The sequence below is a fragment of the Cricetulus griseus genome, chromosome 3 (assembly GCF_003668045.3).
Source record: "Cricetulus griseus strain 17A/GY chromosome 3, alternate assembly CriGri-PICRH-1.0, whole genome shotgun sequence".
In the NCBI taxonomy this organism is placed as follows: Eukaryota; Metazoa; Chordata; class Mammalia; order Rodentia; family Cricetidae; genus Cricetulus; species Cricetulus griseus.
Window position 1 is genome coordinate 112412568 of NC_048596.1, and position 6888 is coordinate 112419455.

At 43.2% G+C, this 6888-nt stretch overlaps 1 pseudogene; it reads right to left on the reverse strand.

Annotated features, from left to right (window-relative positions):
- Positions 1–634: 634 nt before the first annotated feature.
- Positions 635–4199, reverse strand: LOC100766456 (annotated as a pseudogene).
- Between the last annotated feature and the right edge of the window lie 2689 nt (positions 4200–6888).

A 6888-nucleotide genomic window follows, 5' to 3' on the forward strand; every position in this document is an offset into this window, starting at 1 on the left:
ATGTCAGTCCCAGGGTGGCATCTGCTTCCAGCTGTGCAAATTAGGGAAGCCAAACCTATCTAGCTCAGCCCAGAGCCTGGAATGTATTGTCAGGAGACCCTGGCCTGGAGAGCTGCAAGACAGTTCCTGGAGCCCCGGGTTAACCTGGAGTCCCCCAGCACTGCCAAGTACACAAGACAGGCTCGATTTCATTGGAATTCAGAGATCCGGGGACACATCCACTCAGGAGTTGAACTGTGCTCTGAGAAACAATTCTTGCCTCCCACTGGTCTCTGTGTGCTCATCTGGGGGGTTGTGATGGTCCCCTGTGACTAAAGGGTATTTGCCCTGTCTGGTGAAGAATCACTGACCATTGGCTCACGGGAAAGGTCGTGTCCTTGCTCCCCTTTGTCCACTCCCCGTTTCCCCATAACAACCCAGGGGAAATGTGCGGGCTGGGTGACCCCTGCAAAGTCACCAATACCAGGGATGTCTTAGGGGAGCTTAGCTGCGCCCACCCAGTGCCGGTGTGAGTTCCTGAAGCTTCCAGCCCCTGACCCTGGGAGGGCGCGCTAGGAGGCCTGGGTGCAGAACTGCAGGGACAAGAAAGGAGCTCAGGGCATAAGAACAGGTGCAGAGGGCTGCTGCTCTGGGGCTACTCCTTGTCATCAACGAAGTCCTCAAGCTCCTGCAGCACTTGCAGGCGGCCACTGGCGTCTATGTGGCGCTTCTCGCAGATGAGGTCCTCCAGGCTGTAGAAGGGGGCCCTGTGGACTTTGTTCTCCTCCAGACTCCAGATGCACCTTGAGGTAATACTGCTGCTGCGGAGTTTGCATGCCTGCGGGAACCTCCCTCCAGCCTTGAACTCTCGCTTTCCAAAGCGGAACCAGGTGGCAAAGCTCTCAGAGTTATTCCAGCATATCTTCTCGCTCTTGAGGCCCAGATGGCTGCAGGCATTCTGTACCACCAGCTCGGCCACCAGCGGGCAGTAGTGGTACCAGCTATTCGCCCCCCGGCCCACGTGGGCCACGCCCGCCTGCCACAGGCTGTCCTGGAGGATCTCGCCTTGGTGCAGGTGGATGATCTGCCCACCGCCCACTTAGACGGCCCAATGCGGGGCGGGCGAGGGCTGCTGGGTCACCGGCTATAACCACAGAAGCTCCAGCAGGTCTCCTGGCTGGCAGATAGCGGGCAGAACGGTGACCGCGTAGACACCCAGGTCGGCAACATGAGGGTGGCCGGTTACTTTGGAAAAGATACAGTCCTGGCCCGGAAGGCAGAGAACTGAGTTGAGGACGAGCTGGTGCAGCAGGTGGTGGTGGTGGCTGCTGGGGCTCTCTGGGCAGGGGCTGCAACTGTGGGGGGAACCTTCACACCAAACTTGTCCGGCTGCCCGAGTTAGTCCAGGTCCGCCTCCTCATCCAACAAGAAGTAGGCAACCCCGACCCGCAGCTTTGTCCTTCTCAATCCCTATGGGTCTCCAGTGAGCAACTCACTGTAGTTGAGTGGGTGATGCGGTCCACTTGGTTGGCCAACAATGACACAGAGAGGCCAGGGCCAGGAACTGAAATCTCTGGTTTCCCTACTCCCGAAACCCCAAAATCCTTTTAAAGTCTCCAGGTCCCCATGGGTGAGGTGGAGGCAGCAATAGCGAGGGGTCCTGGCAGCGAGTCCAACTCGGTTCAGATGAACCCAGAGGTAAGCAGTGCAATGAAGTACCCAGAGCTGTGTAGGTGCACTCCGTGTCTAACCTGGCTTGGGGGTCTGCTCCACCTGGAAAGTCCTGGCTCCACTCCCCACTTTCTCTTCTTATATGTTCAGTGTGACTGGATTATGTTGAGGTGTTTGATTCATTTGGACTTAAGTTTTGTGCATAGCGATAGGCATGGATCTATCTGCAGTCCTCTACATGCCACCATCCAGCTATGCCAGCATGATTTGTTGAACATATTTTCTTTATTCCATTGTATAACTTTAGCTTCTTTGTCAAAAACCAGGTGTTCATACATGTGTGGGTTAATATCAGGTTTTTCAACTCTATTCCCTTGGTCTACCTGCCTATTTTTTGCCAATACAAAGCTGTTTTCAGGACTATAGCTCAATAATAGAGCATGAAATCAGGGATGGTGATTTCCCCAGATGTTCCTTTATTGTACAGGGTTGTTTTGGCTATCCTGGGTCTTCTGTTTTTCCATATAAAGTTGAGAATTATTCTTTTAATATCTGTGAAGAATTGCGCTGGGATTTTGATGGGGATTGCACTGAATCTATAGATGGCTTTTGGCAAGATTGCCATTTTTACTATGTTGATCCTACCTATCCAAGAACATGGAAGATACTTCCATTTTCTGGTATCTTCTTCAATTTCTTTCTTTAAAGACATAAAATTCTTATTATACAAGTCTTTCACTTTTTTTGGTTGACATTATCCCAAGGTATTTTATGTTGTTTGTGGCACTTGTAAAGGGTGTTGTTTTTCTGATTTCTTTCTCAGCCCATTTATCAACTGTATATGGTAGGGCTACTAATTTTTTTTTTAGTTAATCTTGTATCCTGCCACTTTGCTGAAGGTGTTTATCAGCTGTAGGAGTTCCCTGGTATATTTTTTTGTGTCACTTATATAGACCTCCATATCATCCTCAAATAGTGAAAGTGTGACCTCTTCCTTTCCAATTTTTATCCCCTTGCTCTCCTTCGGTTGTCTTATTGCTCTAGCTAGAGTTTCAAGGACAATATTGAAAAGATATGGAGAGAGTGGACAGCCTTGTCTTGTTCATGATTTTAGGGGAATCATGATAATTTTCTCTCCATTTAGTTTGATGTTGGCAGTTGGTTTATTGTGTTTAGATATGTTCTTGGTATCCCTGATCTCTCCAAGACCTTTAACATGAACGGGTTTGGATTTTTTCAAAGGCTTTTTCAGAATCTAGTGTAAAGATTATGTGGTTTTTCTTTCTCAGTCTGTTTATATGGTGGACTACATTGATGGATTGTCATATGTTCAATCATCTTTGCATCCATGGGATGAAGCCTAATTCATCATGCTGATTTCTCAGATGTGTTCTTGGATTCGATTTGCTAGTATTTTATTGTGTACTTTTGCATCAATATTTATGAGAGATACTGGTCTATAGTTCTCTTTCTTGGTTGTGTCTTTGTGTGGCCTGGGTACCAAGGTTTTTAAAGTCTAATAAAAGAGTTCAGCAATGACCCTTCTGCATCTTTCATGAGGAACACTTTGAAGAGAAGTGTTATTAGCTGTTCCTTGAATTTCTGGTAGAATTCTACTGAAGCCATCTGGCCCTGGGCTTTTTTTTTTTTTTTTTTTTTTTTTTTTTTTTTTTTTTTGGTTTGGAGACTTTTGATGACTATGTGTATTTCAAGAAGGGTTATAGATATATTTAAATTGTTTATCTGTCCTTGATTTAATTTTGGTATGAGGAATACTTCCAGGAAATTGTCCATTTCCATTAGCTTTTCAAATTTTGAGGAATACAGGTTTTCTTTTTTTTATTTTAAACAATTTTATTTTCCTTTTTGTTGTTTGTTTTATTGGTTAAATTAGTAATAATCTTGCTTCAGATGTCAATCCCTTCTCCATCACCCTCTCCTCCCTCCAACCCCCACCAGCCCTCACCCTCTTCCCCGTTTGTTCCCCAGGGAGGTAAAGCCCTCTAAGGGGCCTCCCCAAAGTCTACCACCTCATCCTGGGCTGGGCCCACATGTGTCCAGGCCAAGGGCATATCCCTTAACATGGGATGGGCTCTCAAAGTCCCTTCTTACACCAGGGGATATTATTGATCAACTACCAAGGGCCCGATAGAGTGCTAAGATCTCCTCATTGGCATCCAGGTTCAGGAGGCTGGATCAGTTCCATGCTGGTCTCCCAGACACCAGTCTGGGGTTCATGTGCTCCTCCTTGTTAAGGTCAGCTGTTTCTGTTGGATTCACCAGCCTGGTCCTGTCCCCTTTGATCTTCATTCCGCCCTCTCTACAACTGGGTTCCAGATGTATAGTTGTGGGTGTCTGCCTCTGTTTCCATCAGCCACTGGATGAGGGCTCAATGATGGCATACAAAGTAGTCATCAGTCTCATTATAAGGGAGGGGCATTTAAGGTAGCCTCTATATCATTGCCTAGATTGTTATATGTTGTCATCCTGGTAGATCTCTGGAAATCTCCCTAGTGCCAGATCTCACCTTGGACATATAATGGCTGCATCTGTTATGGTATCTCTCATCCTGTTCTCCTCTATTCCTCCCCCGACTCAACCTTTCAGCTCCTCCATTCCCCCATCCCCTCCTCTTCTCTGACTCTCATTCTGCCAGCTCCCTCTTCCCTACCCTCATGCTACCAATTACCTCAGGAGATTGTACCCATTCCCATTCTCTGGGGTCCATGCATTTTTCTCTTAAAGCCCTTTTTGTTTCCCAGTTTCTATGGTGAAGAGGATTGTAGGCTGGTAATCTTTTGCTCTATATCTAGAATTCATATATAAGTGAATACATACCATGTTTATCTTTTTGTGACTGGGTTACCTCACTCAGGATGGTTTGTTCTAGTTCCATCCATTTGCCTGCAAATTTCAAGATTCCATTGTTTTTTGCTGCTGAATACATTCGATTGTGTAAATGCACCACATTAACTCTATCCATTCTTCAGTTGAGGGGCATCTAGGTTGTTTCCAGGTTCTGGCTATTACAAAAAATGCTGCTATGAACATGGTTGAACATATGTCCTTGTTGTATGAACAAGCATTATTTGGGTATATGCCCAATAGAGGAATTGCTGGATCTTGAGGTAGACTGATTCCCATTTTTCTGAGCAACCGCCATACTGATTTCCAGAATGGTCTTACAAGTTTGCACTCCCACCAGCAATGGAGGAGTGCTCCTTTTTCTCCACATCTTCTCCAGCATAGACTGTCATTGGCGTTTTTGTTTTTCAGAATTCTGACAGGTGTAAGATGGTTTCTCAGAGTGGGTTTGAGTTGCATTTCTCTGATGGCCAAGGATTTTGAACAATTTCTTAAGTGTCTTTCAGCCATTTCTGATTCCTCTGTTGAGAATTCTCTCTTTAGTTCTACACCCCACTTTTTAATTTCATTGATTGGTGTTTTGGTGGCTAGCTTCTTGAGTTCATTGTATATTTTGGAAATCAGTCCTCTGTCAGATGTGGAGTTGGTGAAGATCTTTTCCCATTCTATGGTCTGTTGTTTTGTCTTACTGACTGCCTTACAGAAGCTTCTCAGTTTTAGGCTGTCCCATTTATTAATTGTACATCTCAATTTCTGTGCTACTAATGTAATATTCAGGAAGTGATCTGCTGTACCAATTAATTGAAGGGTATCTCCCATTTTCTCTTCTAGAAGATTCAGTGTGGCTGGATTTATGTTGAGATCTTTGATCCATTGGATTTAATTTTTGTGTGATACATATGCATCTATCTGCAATTGTCTGCATATATGAATCCAGTTGTGCTAGCACCATTTGTTGAAGATGCTTTCTTTTTTCCTTTATATAGATTTAGTTTCTTTGACAAAAATCAGGTGTTTATACATGTGTGAGTTACTATCAGGAGTTTCAATTCTATTCCATTGGTCTATCTGTGTAATTTTGTGCCAATACCAAGCTTTTTTCAGAACTATGGCTCTATAATAGAGCTTGAAGTCAAGGATGGTGATGCCTCCAGAAGTTCCTTTATTGTACAGGGTTGTTTTCACTATCCTGGGTTTTTTTGTTTTTTCATATAAAGTTGAGTATTGTTCTTTCAAGGTCTGTGAAGTACTAAGTTGGGATTTTGAGGGAGATTGTTTTGCATCTGAAGATTGCTTTTGGCAAGATTGTTTTTTTTTTACTATGTTGATTCTACCTATCCAAGAACATGGGAGATCCTTCTATTTTCTGGTATCTTCTTTAATTTCTTTCTTTAATGTCTCAGAGTTCTTGCTGTATTGGTCTTTCACCCTTTTGGTTAGCATTACCCCAAGATATTTTATGTTGTTTGTGGATATTGTGAAGGGTGATGTTTCTCCTATTTATTTCTCATTACGTTTATCCCTGAATGTAGTAGGGCTACTGATTTTTTGAGTTAATTTTGTATCCTGCTACTCTGCTGAAGGTGTTTATAAGCTGTAGGAGTTCCCTGGTAAAGGTTTTGGGAAACTTATGTAGACTATCATATCAACTGCAAATAGTGAAAGTTTGACTTCTTCCTTTCGAATTTTTATCCCCTTGATCTCCTTTTGTTGTCTTATTGCTCTAGCTAGAACTTCAAGGACAATATTGAAGAGTTATGAAGAGAGTACAGCCTGTCTTGTTCCTAATTATAGAGGAATTATTTGAGTTCCACTCCATTTAGTTTGATTTTGACTAGTTTTGCTGTATAATGCTTTTATCATGTTTAGATATGTTCCAGTTATTCCTGTTCTCTCCATGATCCTTGTCATGAATGGATGATGAATTTTGTCAGAGGATTTTTCAGCATCTAGTGTAAAGATTATGTGTTTTTTCTTTTTCATTTTGTTTATATGGTGGATTACATTGATGGATTTTCATATGTTGAACCATCATTGCATTCCTGGGATGAAGCCTACTTTATCCTGGTAGATGATTTCTCTGATGTGTTCTTGGAATCAATTCACCAATATTTTGTTGAGTATTATTTTTGCATTGATGTTCATGAGGGATATTGCTCTGTAGTTATATTTTTTAGTTGTATCTTTCTGTGGCTTGGGCATCAAAGTAATTTTAGCCTTGTAAAAAGATTTGGCAATGTCCCTTCTGCTTCTATTGTGTGGAACAATTTGAGGAGTACTGGTATTACCTCTTGTTTGAATTTCTGGTAGAATTCTGCAGTGAAGCCATCTGGCCTTGGCCTTTTTGTTGGAGGCTTTTGATGACTGATTCTA